The sequence below is a fragment of the Momordica charantia genome (assembly GCF_013281855.1).
Source record: "Momordica charantia cultivar OHB3-1 chromosome 10 unlocalized genomic scaffold, Mcharantia_2.0 BLBB01000010.1, whole genome shotgun sequence".
Lineage (NCBI taxonomy): Eukaryota > Viridiplantae > Streptophyta > Magnoliopsida > Cucurbitales > Cucurbitaceae > Momordica > Momordica charantia.
In genome coordinates this window covers 17224903-17241501 of record NW_028275158.1, presented here as the reverse complement: position 1 = coordinate 17241501, position 16599 = coordinate 17224903, and positions in this window count along the sequence as shown.

The following is a 16599-nucleotide window of genomic DNA, read 5'->3' as shown; positions in this document are numbered from 1 at the left end:
TATAGATAACCATACCTCGAATAATCATCTATAAAAGAGATGAAGTATTCATATCCTCCTCGAGCTTTAACATTCATTGGACCACAAAAGTTTGAAAGTATAAGTTTTAAGGGCTTTTTAGCTCTGTAACCTTTTCCAGTAAAAGGTCTTTTAGTCATCTTGCCTTCAAGACAAGATGAGTCATCTTGCCTTCAAGACAAGATGCACATGGTGGTAAAGAATCGTCTTCTAACTCGCTTAGAAGACCATTCTTAACGAATCTCCCAATCCTATTGAGATTAATGTGATCTAATCTTAAGTGTCAAAGATAGGTATTTTCTTTTAAGAGAAACTTTTTGCCTTTTAGTTTGAGTTTTAACATTATTAAATAACTCAGTATTTAAAACTGCTTTAGTTACGGTTGGTCTTATCACATACAAGTTGTTTTCTAACTTGGCAGAACAAATGTTAACACCATTTCTGGAAATGAACACATCATTCATAGAAAAAGAAACAAAGTACAATTGTTCTAATAGATAAGAAATAAAAATAAGTTTCCTCTTAATTTTAGGAACAACATATACATTATCTAATAAAATATATGATTTCTTGTCTAAAAACAACTTAAGCTCTCCTACTGCCACAGCTGAGACGACTTTTCCTGTTCCGACCTTAAGAGTCATCTGTCTGGCTTCAAGCTGCCTCCAAGAACTAATTCCCTTAAATGAAGAAAAAAACATGGTTAGTGGCTCCTGAATCAAGTATCCAGGCAGAGTAATCATTCTCCACTAAACAAGTTTCCATAACAAGTAAATCATATTTACCTCCGTTGGCTTTCTTCTTCTCAACCAGGTATTTCGGGCAATTACGCTTCCAATGCCCGTCTACGTTGTACTGGAAACATTTTTATTTATCTGCAGCCTTGGCCTTGCCTTTCTTGGCAGTGGCAGTAGCAAAGTCAGGTTTAGGCCCCTTACCAGCAGCCTTCTTCTTTTTGAAAGTCTTACTTCCAGAAGAAGAGGGCGCAGACTTCGTTCTAAAGGACGAACCATGGTAGAACCTCTTTGAGGTGGCAACGTTTGCCTCCCCTTCCTGTCCCTTATTCTTCATAAGAATCTGGTAGGTCTGCAGCTCGTTTAAGAGCGTGGTAAGAGTGTACTCCATCTTATTCATAATTTCATTGCAGCGGAATGGCATGAAACTCTTCAGAAGAGATTCCAGAATTAAGTTGATCTGACTTTGCCCGTCTATGACGACCCCGTTCGACTCTGCCACGTTGAACTGGGCCATCAAGTTGAGAATGTGTTCTTGCACCGAGGAGCCCTCAGTCATCCGGGAGTTGTAAATGAACTTAAGGGCTTTCATGTCGAGCCTGTGAGGACGGTTGTCCAAACATGCTCTATAGCGAGTCCATGATCTCCTTAGCGGTGATCGTGTCTTCGTGTTTCTTAGCAAGCACATCAGATATGCTCGCGAAGATGTATACCTTGCCTTTGTCATTGGCCTTGATCCATCAGTCATAGACGTTGTGCACCACCACAGTGGTGTTAGGCGCAGGATCTTGAGGACAATCCTTTTGCAAGACGAATCTAAGATCATCTATCACTAGTATAATGTTAAGGTTCAATTTCCATTGTTTGCAGTTATCGCCGTTAAGTTTTTCAGCGGCTAATAAAGCAATAATAGAAGTTGACATGCTGAAAATAAAAACAAACCTATATTAATTTCATGCATTATCCTTTAAGCCAAATCAAATTTTAGTAAAAGTAATTAAGCATCCTAACAAAATTGTTTTGAAACGATGCTTCAGTTATTTAGAGCAACAGCCACTGTAAGGTAGACAGCTACTCCTTCACTGAATTGAAACATTCTCAACTAAATATTGCACTAGAATAATGTTGCGTCCACACAACTGTGTTGAGAACACGTGCAAGTATACACGAATCGTCGGTTGTAGTACGTAAAGAGGTCGTATCCACAAGGATTTTGGGTTTATATTTTAACGACAAAAGTAGATACCAACAAATAAAAATGTACAGATTTTGAGTATATATATTATCTAGGAGAAATAAAATAAAGTAATAACAGGATGACAGAAACTTGCAAGGGACGATGGTATTAAAGCTGTCAACACAAGAAAGCAGTAGCACAGAAAGCGATAACGGGGGAATAATAGATATGGAAAAGGCATGGGAGATTTGGCATGCTTTCATAAGTTATCAACCTAACCTCTAGCGTAGCTAACATTTATTAGTGCCCAGCTCGACTCGGTTCCCTTCTGAGATACCCTAAACATGAGTAAGTATAACTTCCGTTGCTAAATACCCAAGCAATAAACCCAAGCTATAGGCATGATTAGGGGACCACATTCCTGAGTATCTCATAGCTATAGAAAAGCGCTAATCACAAGCAAAACAAATCAGCACCCATAAGCCCTTCCGGGTCAATGCAGAAGCTAGCAACCACGAAACAGCGGCCAACAGTAACGCGAAGATTGAGAAATGAAATCAGATTTGCTTAAAAATAAATATAGCAGCTAGAGGTTCAGTCTCAAGTTAATTACAACATGTAAATCCCCCCCAAAATGGGGTTTAGCTCATAATGGGTAAAGAAAACAAAATAGAAGAAGAATAAATACAACCCATAGTAGAAAATAGCTAAATGACAGAGAAGAAGAAGCAGTCAGCTCGTTCCAGCAGACGAACTTCCCCTTTCTGACGTCAGCTCTCCTCCCGAAAATGGGTAAATTCCGTTCCTTGGTCTTTTCAGCTCTCCATTTTTGTCTTCATTGGAACCTGCATATTTGTCGGCTAGGGCAACAAACCCTTTAAATATCGGGTCCCACTTTTAGGGCACCGGACTGGAGATTATACGGACATAAGTGAATCTCGTGTTTTTGAATTAACTGTATGGACACTCATGCTCTGGCATCACTATGCTCCCACTTTTATATGCTCTATCTGGAAAATACTTTGGCTTCTCGGGTCTGGTTCAGCACTTCCTTCTCTTCTTATCTCTTCTTTAAAAACATGTGCAAAAGAACCACAAATACGAGAGTTTATGCTGTTTTTGGTCAAAGTTCTCAAGACTAAGGATATTGAGCTAAGAATTTGCAATTGAACACTATTCATGCTAATTATGACCTAAAACCGACATACTTTGCCATTTTAAAGCATAATTTCACCCAAATAAACACCCGAATAACTCTCTTTTGGAAATGTATCACACCCCCAAACTTAAAATCTTGCTTGTCCCCAAGCTAGATCATGCATTTCAGTTCATAAAATAAAAGAAGGCACTGAAAATTTGCACTTCAAACAGTCTAGTCTTCTGCCTCCACTTTCTATTTCTAGCCAACTATACTAAAGCTTAAGAACTCTGCTAAAATACATCAGCTGGAGTAAGGGAATGGGAGCATCTTAGATTTTCACATGCTTTGGAAGATGCTATTTCTACTCAACCTAACATCCTTCTACTTCCCAACCTCAAACTTAGCTTCTCCTAGAAAGTCTTTTAACCTTTGCACTGCCAACTTGGGTTTCTTCAATCATGGGCTACTAGCCCTTCCTAATCCTGCAGCCTCTTTATGCTCTGGATATGGGCTACTAGCCCTTCCTTTATTGCGAGCTTCTTTTTTTTTGTTTTTTTTTTAAGATGGGCTGAATTACAGGATTAAAAAGATTCATGGTTATATACAAACTTAAAAGGTTCACTCCCCCAAACTTAAAAGGTTGAATTGTCCTCAATGCGTCTAAGGACATCTATGTTACAATGCTCTAGCACGGCCCCCAACCTTAAAGCGAAAGTGTAATGTAAAGTATAATGAAATTCGCTTGTTGGAAATATTGAAGAATACATAGGTCTAATGCTGACAACTAATGGGAACACGTCTTTGGATAGGTGGCCTTTCAAATTCTTTTCTAGGGTAAGCGCTACTTGGGGTCAGTACTGCTAGAGGGATGCAATGGCAGAGTTGAGCAAGCATGGACCAAATGCTGGGGCAAAGGAAAGAAAACTAGCATTAAAAAGCTCCAGCATCAGTAGATATACTGTGCATTAGCAGGCTCTAGCATAATGACTATTCATAAAAGGTTGAGGCAGCAGACAGAAGATGAGAACATAGAAACTTCCAGAACTTCTAATTTTCATTTAAGAAAAAGAAAAAAAGGGGGGGGGGGTCACAGCTGACTACAAAATTAAAAAAACTAACTGGAATTTAAATTAAACTACTAAATATTAAAAATAAAGACAAAAATTTAAATGCAGAAATTTAAAATGCAGAGAATAAAACCCAACTAAAAATGTGTAAAATAGCATGAAGGGGGGTAAATTTTTGGTCAGGACAAAAGGACAGGGACTTCCTTTTGCCGGTCAAGAAGAAATATCTTCTTCACTTTCTTCTTCCTCTGAAGAGTCGCCCATAGGCTGATCTTCCTCTTCAGATCTACCGGCTTGCTCAAGCAATTCCTTCAAATGGGTCGGCATAGTGGATGGGGATGGGACGGCTGCTTTAAAATGCTCCAGCGCTGCCAGGATACTCGCATCTCTCTTCTCAGCCTTCTCAGCGGATACAGACTACGCCTCCTCCATTCGTGAGAGCTGTTTTTGCATTTTGGCAAGCTAGGCCATCATTTCATTGATGGCCACGTTCTGCACAACTCCACGGTGAGTAGGGTCCTGGTTCATCAGTCTTTCTACCGTACTCCTATCTATCACCAACTTGTCCTTGAGGGGCTCTTCGTCATCCAAGATGGGCACATCTCTGTGAAGGCAGAGTTTGGTGATAAGGCTAGGGAAAAGCAGGCAGCCGGTTTTCTTCGTTGTGCACTGAGCGATCTCCCGGTGGTTAAGCTGTCCGACATCGATGGAGTGACCTTGCAAAATGCATGCCAATAGAAAGACTCTATCCTTCGTAACAGATGAATCATGCGTGTTAGGCATGACCCGACTCTTAACGAAGTAGAGCCAAATGTTGGCTTCCCTTGTGAGCTGACCAAATTTCATCGAGCGGGCACCCTTGTCCATAACTTGCCACACAGCACCCTCAATTCCTACCAAATGTAGGGCATTGTCAAGCTCCCGCATTGAGGGCTATTGGATAATCGTGTTGAACTCAGCCTCTAGATTGTTGGGCAGCTTAAGCAGCTTGTTGACCCTCTCCAGCGTCCAATCGATTTCTACCTCCCGCACGGTAGTGTGCCCCACTCTGTTAGGGTCAAAGTTGGCGTAGAATTCCCTCACGAGCTCCGGCAAAACAGGCATAGAGAGAGCACAAAAATGCTCCCACTTTAACCGCGCAGCTCCCTCCTTCACAAACTAGGGCATCTCTACCTACAAAAACCTTTTTTCCAAGTACAAGTCCCTGGTCTTTATCGCTCTATAGCTCGCTCTCGCCTCTGGATCAACGAACTTCTGGAATGCCGCCTGGCCTGCAGAGACCACCGTGATGCGCTTGGAGGAGTTCGGTGTTTGAGGAATCTGGGGAACAAAGGCCGTCCGGCTGTGACGCTTCCCTTCAGACACAGAAGCGGATTTTAAGGCCTTTGCTTTGATATGGGGCGGTGGAGGAGCTTTTGGTGTTTTCCTCTTCTTAGTCGGGCTGGGGCTTGGGACAGATTGGGCTGGCCGCTTGCTCTTTCGAGTTCGCGAGGCCGGTCCATCAGTAGGTGTGGATTTGGAGAGGACAGTAGGATAACTTTCTTCTACGAGGATGGGTGGAGGGATAGTGGAAGTTAAGGAAGGGGTGGTCATGGGTTGTGGAGTCTGTTGAAGGGTGGGTGGAGGGGGTGGATTGTCAGTAACGGTAGGAGGATTTTCTGTGAAAGGAGGAGGAGCAGTGAGTTTTTCTGGGTCTTCGCCGGAGGGTAAGGGTTTATCAGGCTGGGTCTAAGAGGAGGAGGCAGTAAGGTTAGGGGCGTTTACCTGAGGGCTGGCGACAGGAGGAGGCGGCAGCGGAAGCTCAGCGTCAGTCGGAGTGTGTTCCGAGCTGGTGGGGCTTTGCTGGGCGAGGCTCTACTCCTCAGACGCCTTCGGCGGGATGGTTTCAGTGGCCTCCTTGAAGTCGCTGCTCGACCCAGAGCTTGCTGAAAGCTCCAGCTTCAACGCTCTCTTCCATTCGCCTTGTATTTGATTCTAGGCATTTTGAATTAGGGTTTTGGGAAGAAGAGGAGGTTTTTAGGACCTTAAAAGGAGAAAGGTAGGTACGGTTATGGTGCAGAGTGGGGAGAGAAGAATGACGGAGACGTGGGTCTTAAAGAAAAAAAAAAACAGAAAGTTGTTGTGGCTCATTAAAGAAAATACCTCTCTCGTTGGAAGCCGAAATTTGCTATAAATACCTTTCTGCATGTCTGCCACGCCCTGACGCTTTCACCTGCCTTATCCTTTCGCGTCAGTGACATCACGCCGTCATCACTGCAACCTCTTTTTGAAAGTTGTCCACTCAACCTGATTTTTAATTATTTCATCCCTAAAAACCAAAATTAAAACCGATTAAAATTCCAAATGGCAGATAAAACAATTAAACGTCTAAATTCAAACTGAGGAGTAATAAAATAATTAATCATTAAATCCTGCTCCCTTTATTCCGTTGTTGGTCTCTCAGTCCGTGGCCAAGTGGTGAGCTCAAGCATCTCTCACCACACTCTCCCCAAAGAAATGCTTTAGCTTCTGCCCGTTCATGGTAAATTCTCTTACTGAATCCATTTTTTGTACCTTTACTGCTTCGTGTGGGAATACATGTGAAACTAAAAATGGACCTGACCATATCGATTTGAGCTTTCCTAGGAAAAGTTAGAGCCGTGAATTGAAAAGCAACACTTGCTGTCCTTTTTCAAACTTCCTAGGATTGATTCTTGCATCGTGCCATCGCTTTGTCTTTTCCTTATATAACTTGGCATTTTCGTAAGCATCTCTACAGAATTCTTCAAGCTCTAGCAATTGTAAGCGGTGAACATCTCTTGCTGTAGCATGATCCAAATTTAACATCTTCACAGCCCAAAAGGCCTTATGCTCTAGCTCGAACGGGAGATCGCAAGGTTTCCCAAAAACTAATTTGTATGGATGTGCCAAGAGGCGTCTTTAATGTTGTGTGATAAGCCCACAATGCATCGTCCAACTTCATCGCCCAATATTTTTGATTTGTGCTAACCACTTTTTCCAATATGCTCTTGATCTCTCTATTAGATATCTCAGCTTGCCCATTTGGCTGGGGGTGATAAGTTGTGGATACTTTGTGTCTGATGTTATACTTAGCAAGGAGAGATGCTATAGCTTTGTTGATGAAGTGGGAGCCTTCGTCACTGATCATAGCTTTGGGTGTCCCAAATCTCGTGAATATTTGCTTGTGGAGAAACTTTGCTACCACTTTGGCATCACTGTTGGCGCATGCCACTGCCTCGACCCATTTTGATACATAATCGACCGCTAATAAAATGAAAAGGTTTCCATTAGATGGAGGGAATGGTTCCATGAAGTCCATGCCCCATACATCAAAAAGCTCCACCTCTAAGATGTATGTGAGAGGCATCTCTGACCTCTTGGAAATATTTCCAACTCTTTGACATTCATTGCAATGCTAGACCAGCTCATATGCATCCTTAAAAATGGTGGACCAAAAGTATCCGCTCTGGAAAACTTTTGCGGCTGTGCGTTGCCCTCTAAAGTGGCCACCGTATGGTACTGAATGACATTTAGCTAGCACCTGTCGTGCTTCAGCATTGGCGATGCATCTTCTGATCACTTTATCTTGGCCAATCCTATAGAGATATAGGTCATCCCACAAATAAAACTTACTCTCATACAAAAACCTTTTCAGCTGTTGCTTGTTCATGTCCGCTAGCAGAATTCCACTAGCAATATAGGTGGCTAGATCTGCAAACCATGCTTTCTCATTTTCATTTAGAACTCCAATAGCCAACACTTGCTCATCTGGGAAGGTCCCTCTAATTTCTGTCTCATGCTCAGAGCATTCTAGAGTAGGTAACCTAGACAAGTGGTCAACAACTAAATTTTCTGTTCCTTTCTTATCCTTGATCTCTATATCGAATTCTTGCAGTAGTAAGATCCAGCGGATGAGCCTCGGTTTAGCATCCTTCTTTATCAGTAAATACTTCAGAGTAGCATGGTCCGTGTAAACAATCACCTTTGACCCTACCAGATATGCCCTGAATTTTTCAAATTCGAACACCATTACTAAAAGCCCTTTCTCTGTTGTGGTGTAATTAATTTGTGCCTCAATCAAAGTTTTGCTGGTGTAATAAATCGGATGCAGTAGCTTCCCTCTGCGTTGAGCAAGAAATCCTCCCACAGCATAGTCGCTGGCATCACACATAATTCGAAAGGCTGATTCCAATATGGAGCTGTTATTATTGGAGTACGGGTGAGGGCATACTTCAACATATTGAAAGCCTGCAAACATTCAGATGTGAAGTTAAATTCTTTATCAATCTCAAGCAAAGAACAGAGAGGTTTAGAGATTTTTGAAAAATCTTTAATAAATCTACGATAAAAATCAGCATGCCAAGGAAACTGCGAATGCCCTTGACATTCACGGATTGGGGCAGTTTCTCGATTGCCTCAATCTTTGCTTTGTCCACTTCTATGCCCTTGCTGGAGACTCTGTGCCCTAGCACAATTCCTTCTTGCACCATAAAGTGACATTTCTCCCAATTCAGGACTAAGTTTGTTTCTTCACATCTTTGCAACACCTTCTTCAGGTTGCCCAAACATTCTGCAAATGACTTTCCAAACACCGAAAAGTCGTCCATAAACACCTTTACCACTGATTCTACCAAGTCAGAAAAGATAGCCATCATGCACCTCTGGAATGTTGTTGGAGCATTACAAAGCCCGAAGGGCATTCTTCTGAAAGTAAATGTTCCATAGGGACATGTAAAAGTCGTCTTCTGCTGACTTGAGGAGCAATTGTAATCTGATTATAACCACTGTAGCCGTCTAAAACCAGTAATACTTTTGACCTACCAGCCTGTCCAGCATTTGATCAATGAAGGGGAGAGGAAAGTGGTCCTTCTTTGTAGCTTTGTTCAGCTTGCGGTAATCCATACATATATGCCATCTAGATACGGTCATCGTGGGTATCAACTCATTCTTTGTGTTCTCCACTACGGTCATGCCTCCTTTCTTAGACACACATTGCACTGGGCTTACCCACTCGCTATTTGAAATTGGATATATGATTCATGCATCTAACCACTTGATAATTTCTTTCTTTACAACCTCCTTCATAGCCGGATTAAATCTACACTAGGGCTCTATAGAGTTCTTGCAGTTCTCTTCTAGCACAATCTTGCATACAAAAGTTGGGGCTTATCCCCTTGATATCAGAAATAGTTCATCCAATTGCTCTCTGATGTGCTTTGAGTACACATAACAACATCTGCTCCTTTTCCAAGGGTAAGTCCACTGCTATGATGATTGGCAATATCTCTGATGAACCCAAGTAAGCATATTTCAGATGCTGCAGCAATGCTTTAAGCTCCAGCACTGGCGGCTCTTCAATAGATGGCTTTAGTAATCTAAGTTCTGGGTTTGTGAGGTCTAAGGACTCATACATTCTCTTCACAAATCCTTCATTGGCATTCATGCATTCTGACTGGACATCTTCTAGTTCCTCTTCAAATGCGTCGACAAGACTTTCAGCGTCAACTACTTCTAGATGCTCCAGCAGAGCTTTTGTTTCCAACTCCTCCATTAATACTTCATCCAATATCTTTAATACTGAGCACTCTTCGGAGATTTCATGGAGTCATGCATTGAAAATTTCACTTCTTCATCTTGCACATGTATTGTCAGCTCTCCTTTGTGGACATCTACCAAAGCTCTTCCAGTTGCAAGGAATGGTCTTCCAAGAATAATAATAGGAACCTCCTTATCTACATCATAATCCAAAATAATGAAATCAGCAGGCAAAATAAATTTATCTACTTGTACCAAAACGTCTTCAATTTTTCCCTCTGGATGCGTAATGGATCAATCCGCCAGCTGCAATGTCACTGTTGTGGGCCTTGCTTCTCCAATGCCCAACTTGTTGTAAATTGATAATGGCACGAGATTGATGTTGGCGCCCAGATCACATAGGGCAAGCCCTATCTGTTGTCCTCCAATTGAAACTGGTATGGTAAAACTCTCAGGATCTTTCATCTTTGCAGGAATTTTGCTCGTGAGTATGGTGCTGCAAGCTTTAGTCATTGCTACAGTCTCATACTATCCCATCGTTCTCTTCTTTATGAGTATCTCTTTCAAGAACCTCACATAATTTGGCATTTGCTCTAGAGCTTCCACCAACGGTATGTTCACGTGCAGTTGCTTCAAGACATCTAAAAACTTCTTGAGTTGAACATTTTGCTCTTTCTTCTGCAACCGTTTAGGATATGGTGGCGCTGGCCTGTACTCTGTTGGAGCATTTTCATGCTCTGCTTGCTTTCTTTTCTCGGGCACTCTGTTCTGTGTAGACTCTGTCTCAGGTACTCTAGCAATTACTGGATTAACTGATTGATTGGATGTGTTCTGAACCTCTTTTGGTTGCTCAGCTATCTACTCTGGTGAAGTAGGTACAACTACTTCTGCTGGCTCACTGTCCTGTTCTGACTGAGTCTCTCCTTGGTCAACTTGAATAGGTTCCTTGATCGATGCTGGAGCAATTGGATGTGCCGGAGGTAATGCTTTCCTACTTCATAGAGTGAGGGCCTTGCATTGTTCCTTACCGTCTTTCTTTGGCACTTCTGTATCATTGGGCAATCCTCCAACCGGTCTGCTCTTCAAATCGGTCACTAACTGGCCTACTTGCAACTTTAGGTTCCTTAATGATGCAGTCTGGCTTTGCAGAATGGCGTCATTATTGGCCATGTATTGCTTCATCATCTTTTCCAATGATGTAAATGATCCTTCTGATTGCTTCTGTGCTACCATATGCCCTTGATTCACAAAACCAGGAGGATAACTTACCTTCTGCCGAAAAGCTAGAGCATTGGATGTTCCAGCATTGTGTCCTCCTTGATTGCCACTCCAACTAAAACTGGGGTGATTCCTCCAGCCAGGATTGTACGTGCTTGAATCCGGAAACTAATCTGCGGGTTCCCCAAATAGTAAATTGACTACGGATTTCCAGGGCAGTTGTTATAATGGTGGTATCCCTCGCAGAACGAACAAGAAATCCCTTGAATTTGATTGACATTAATCTTGCCAGCTGATGCGCCACCTGAACTTTGCAGCATCATACTCCTTATTACCAAGTCCGTCAGATTCTCAATCTTTGAATTCAATGCAGTGTATGATTCAGACTCAACTAGCCCCTTACTTGATTTACCTTGAACAGCTCTAGGATAAGACCATGAGTGATTGTTTGACGATATTCTTTCTAAAATATTGAATGCTTCAGCATAAGGGTTTGCTAGTAAAGCCCGATTTGAGGACGCATCAATTACTAAGCGTGTGACATCATCTAGACCTTTATAATATGTCTCGTTTTGGATGCATCTTGGGATCCCATGGTGCGGACATCTCTGCAACAATCGCTTGAACCGCTTCCGGGATTCACTGACTGATTCCCCCGCAAATTGTTGAAAATTGTTGATCTCACTGTGGTACTTAGCGTTTTTGCTAGGTGGGAAATACTTCATCAAAAAGTTCTCAACCAAGTCATCCCAACTTGTAATAGACTCTGAAGGAAGGGACTCGAACCATGTTCTGGCTTCATCTCTAAGTGAATACGGAAATAGCTTAAGCCTCAACACTTCTTTGCTCAATCTTTCGTCCTTGAATGAATTGCAAACTCCCATAAAGAATTTCAGATGTTGATGTGTGTCCTCTATAGCATGTTCATGAAACTGACCCGCTGTCTGGAGCATCTGAAACATCGTTGGTTTCAGTTCAAATTTGGAAGCTTCAATTTCTAGCTCCGTCATATCTGGGTTGAAATTGTAGAATGTCGGAGCTGCATATGCTCTAATTTCCCTGTCGATGTCGTCTACTAAGAGTACAACATTGAGAGGGGGCACTGCTACATTAGGGTTAGTAGCGATAGGAACCCCATCTACTATTTCCTCTATCCTCACATTCGGTCTTATAGACGCATTGGGCTGAACTGGCGTGTTCATTCTGTCCATGTTGGTTGCCGCTTGTTGTCGCCTCTGCTCTCGTATATTTCTGCGGAAGGTACACTCTATTTCGTGGTCAATAATATATTCTAATTCTTCGTAGTCGTTCATGCACCTCGCAAAAACACACAACAAAATACAAATGTGAAAACAAGAAAAATCACTTCAACACTGCATCTACAAATATCAATATTAAAATAAAATCGCAAAAAACTTGTTGCGTCTATACAATTGTGTTGACAACACGTGCAAGTATACACGAAGCACCGGTTGTAGTATGTAACGACAAAATTAGATGCCAACAAATAAAAATGTACAGATTTTGAGTATGTATATTATCTAAGAGAAATAAAATAAAATAATAACAAGACGACATAAATTTACAAGGGACGGTGGTATTGAAGTTGTCAACACAAGAAAGCGATAACGGGGGAACAACAAATATGGAAAAAGGCGAAGGAGATTTGGTATGCTTTGTTCAACCTACCCTCTAGTGTAGCTAACATTTATTAGTGCCCAGCTCGACTTGGTTCCCTTCCGAGATATCCCAAACATGAGTAAGTACAACTCCCGTTGCTAAATACCCAAGCAATAAACCCAAGCTATAAGCATGATTAGATACCTCATTCCTGAATATCCCTATAGCTATAGAAAAACGTTAATCACAAGCACAACAAATCAGCACCTATAAGCCCTTCCGGCTCAATACAGAAGCTAGCAAACGCGAAACAGAGGCCAACAATAACACGAAGATTGAGAAATGAAATTAGATTTGCTTAAAAATAAATATAGCAGCTAGAGGTTCGGTCTCAAGTCAGTTACAGCATGTAAATCACCCCCAAAATGAGGTTTAGCTCATAATGGGTAAAGAAAACAAAATGGAAGAAGAAGAAAATAGCTAAATGACAGAGAAGAAGAAGCAGTCAGCTCATTCTGACAGATGAACTTCCCCTTTCTGGCGTCAACTCTCCTCCCGAAAATGGGTATATTTCGTTCCTTGGTCTTTTCAACTCTCAATTTTTGTCTCCCTTGGGATCTACGTGTCTGTTGGCTAGGGCAACATACCTTTTAAATATCGGGTCCCGTTTTTAGGGCACTCGACTGGAGATTGTACGGACATAAGTGAATCCCGTATTTTTTAATTAATGTACGGACACTCATGCTCTATGCTCCCACTTTTATATGCTCTGTTTGGAAAATGCTTTGGCTTTTCGAGTCTGGTTCAGCACTTCCTTCTCTTCTTATCTCTTCTTTAAAAACCTGTGCAAAAGAACTACAAATACGAGAATTTATGTTGTTTTTGGCCAAAGTTCTCAAGACTAAGGATATTTAGCTAAGGATTTGCAATTGAACACTATTCATGCTAATTATGACCTAAAACCGACATACTTTGCCATTTTAATGCACAATTTCACCCAAATAAACACCGAAATAACTCTTATTCCTATAATATTTAGTCACCGTTTATTCAGTCAGGAAATTGCTAACTAGCTTAACAACTCCCTGTAAGTGTGACCCACCATTTTCGGATCTTAGAGCTCCGCCCTAATAATCTCGTCGTAGGGAAGGAAAATATTGAAGCAAAACCTAAGAAACTCTTATCCATTTATGGAGTTTGCCTTGGTTTCGATTTCATATAATGGACCCTCCATAGGGATGGTCGCTCTAGGACGACACGAAAGTCATGTATGAAATCTCATGGTGCAAACCAATGGTGGAGACCGTAGAATGTGTTGTCACACGTCCTCTCCCACTTACTATGAATATTACCTTCATTCACCTCGATATTGAACAATGCAAACACCTTCCGTAGGGAGGCCGCGTGCAGGGCAACACGAGGCCGAGCATGGAACTCACAGTGTGAACGTAAAGGAGAAACGTGAGAGAGAAAAAATATGTTATATATACCTAGTATATAAAAAATATACGTGGTATATTACACATTCTCTTTTTCTCCCAGTTAGTATTCTAAGACTATGGTATATTACTTAGGTAAATCCCGACTAAGTGAAATTAACTAAGTGAATATTTGGTCGACCCAATATAACTATTTATATTGGAAGTTGTACATAATGTATTTGTTTATCAAACGTTTTAATAAACTAATGACATTATTGCATGCATATAAAATATTAACTAATTCAACCCCGATCAGTTCCCAGGTAGAGGTGTTCCCTTACGATCAGCTTAAATACCTCAATCTAGACAGAACCTTCCTTAGGCAGGGTTCTATTATAGGTAATATTTTATATTTAGTCTTTCATTATTTCATTTTAAACCTAGTTAAAACAAAATAAAATACTACCCCTAATCATATTAGAAGATATAACCTAAGGTCTAATTAATTTTAAACCCCTTTATAACTAATTAACTTAGACCCTACGTTTGCATGCAACTCTTTATTATAGATTTTAATTTCAATCTACCAAAATTTTATAACTCTTATACAATTCAAGAAATTAAACCAATAATTATGCATTGACAACATACATTAATATAACAATTATATTAACTAAAGTAATGTCATACTCAATGCAACTTTATTTTCATCTAATTAATACAACACTTATATTAATCAATCATGAAAATAAAACAAGCATTCATACAAACATTTATAAACTATATAATGCATGATTATACATACATGCTATATATCAAATATACATATGATGCATATATCCTATGCTGAAATTTTAAAAACTATATGACATACATTATGCAATATACATTTAATTAAAATATACATTCAAAATGCATAAAATAATTAAATAGCAAAGTTGGAATGAATTTTCGCATCCTAAGAAAGCAAAAAAAAAAAAAAGAAAAAGAAAAACCAAAAAAATTGCCCGAAACAGCCCTCGAACCGCGAACCAACAGGTCAGAAACACCTTGGACAATGTCGCGCCGCTGTTGCAGCAAAAAGCAGCAGCTGCAGCGCCGCAACACTGTCTGCTGTTCTACTGCAACGCCATGGCGCTGTCTATGCGGCCTGCTTCATCTTCTTCACTGTTTTTTGCAAAATTCCGCCCAATCAGACGCCACAAACAGCTTTCGAGTGACCAGACTTACAGACTCGATACAGAAACATAATGCCCAAAACAACAGGCCCTTACATGATCGAATCAAGAAGAAAAACGTTATCTATATGCCAAAATCCGAAAATATCCAACCCGCAAAACCCACATAACGAAAATGCAGAATTATCCACTAAGAATAGTGATTTTGATCCTAAAACATTCGGAACGTAAACGTCGCTCTGATACCAATTGAAGCGCATTAATCCCGCAGTGGAAACGGGGATCTTGTTCTTGAATTTTGAGGAACAAAACCCACAAATGGAAAAGAGAAAAAATACAAAGGAAAGTTTTTCCTTTACCGTTGAAGAACTTTTCTCCCGTTAAATCAACAACGAACACCACCACCGGTCTTGCCGTTATCCTCTAGGAACAAGAATCTTTACTTGTGGGGAGCGCTTTGATTTTGAAGCCAAGAGGGAATTGAGAGAGCTTTAAGTTGAGAGAATCCTTATTCAGAACATACCGAGGGATTTTTATTTTTATTTTATTTTGTACAGAACAAATTTGCATAAATGCATTCCCCATAAGAAACCCCCCACTCCCCTGCAATTAAGCAGGGAGGTGTGTTTAATATTAATATTAAATAATATTAATTCTATTAATATTAATAATTAATAATTAATATATATAAATTAATTAATCTTATTAATTAATTATTAGTCTACTTAACAATTATATATTAATTAAATAAATAATTAACACTTAATTATTTATTCTCAAAATAGAATCATATTCTAAAGCATTTCTCTCGTATAACCTATAATTGTAATGTACATCTTATGCACATTATTTTTTAACCTAGAGTTATAATATGAATCCTATTCATATTGACTTTTATTTGAATCTCATTCAAATAATTTCTCTCATAATATATAGTTTCAATTTAGAATTAACCATATATTATAATGTATCAATATAAGTATATATACATTCCCTTATCTAATTTGAACATTTCAAATTATTTCATAATTCTTGATCCTCGTTGTGAGCTAGCAACGGAACCTAATGGACATACAGATCAGAAGCTCCAACAATAGGAGATTAATCGGTCAAACTCATTCACCGAGTTAATCAACATTCGTTAACTACGGGTCATTCCATTAATGACTCGCAACTGCACTCTTCTCACTGTAGAATATTTTTGTGTCCACGGATATATGACTATTAATGACAAGTCAATCCTTCACGAGTGCTCGTAACTCAAGCTGGGTCTGTGTTACATCTTACTCTTTAAATACCGTTGTTCCTCTAATGAACAACCCGATTATGGTCCGACCAATAATCGGAAGTCCATCTTGAACCAGTGAGAGGGTGTGACCCCTTGTTCAAGTCCTGAAGTCATCATTTAAGAGAACACTCATCTACTCCCTGAAAGTTTGGGAGGAGTAAACTCCATCTCGTGAAGTTATGTTTCCAACTCCCCACTCGGT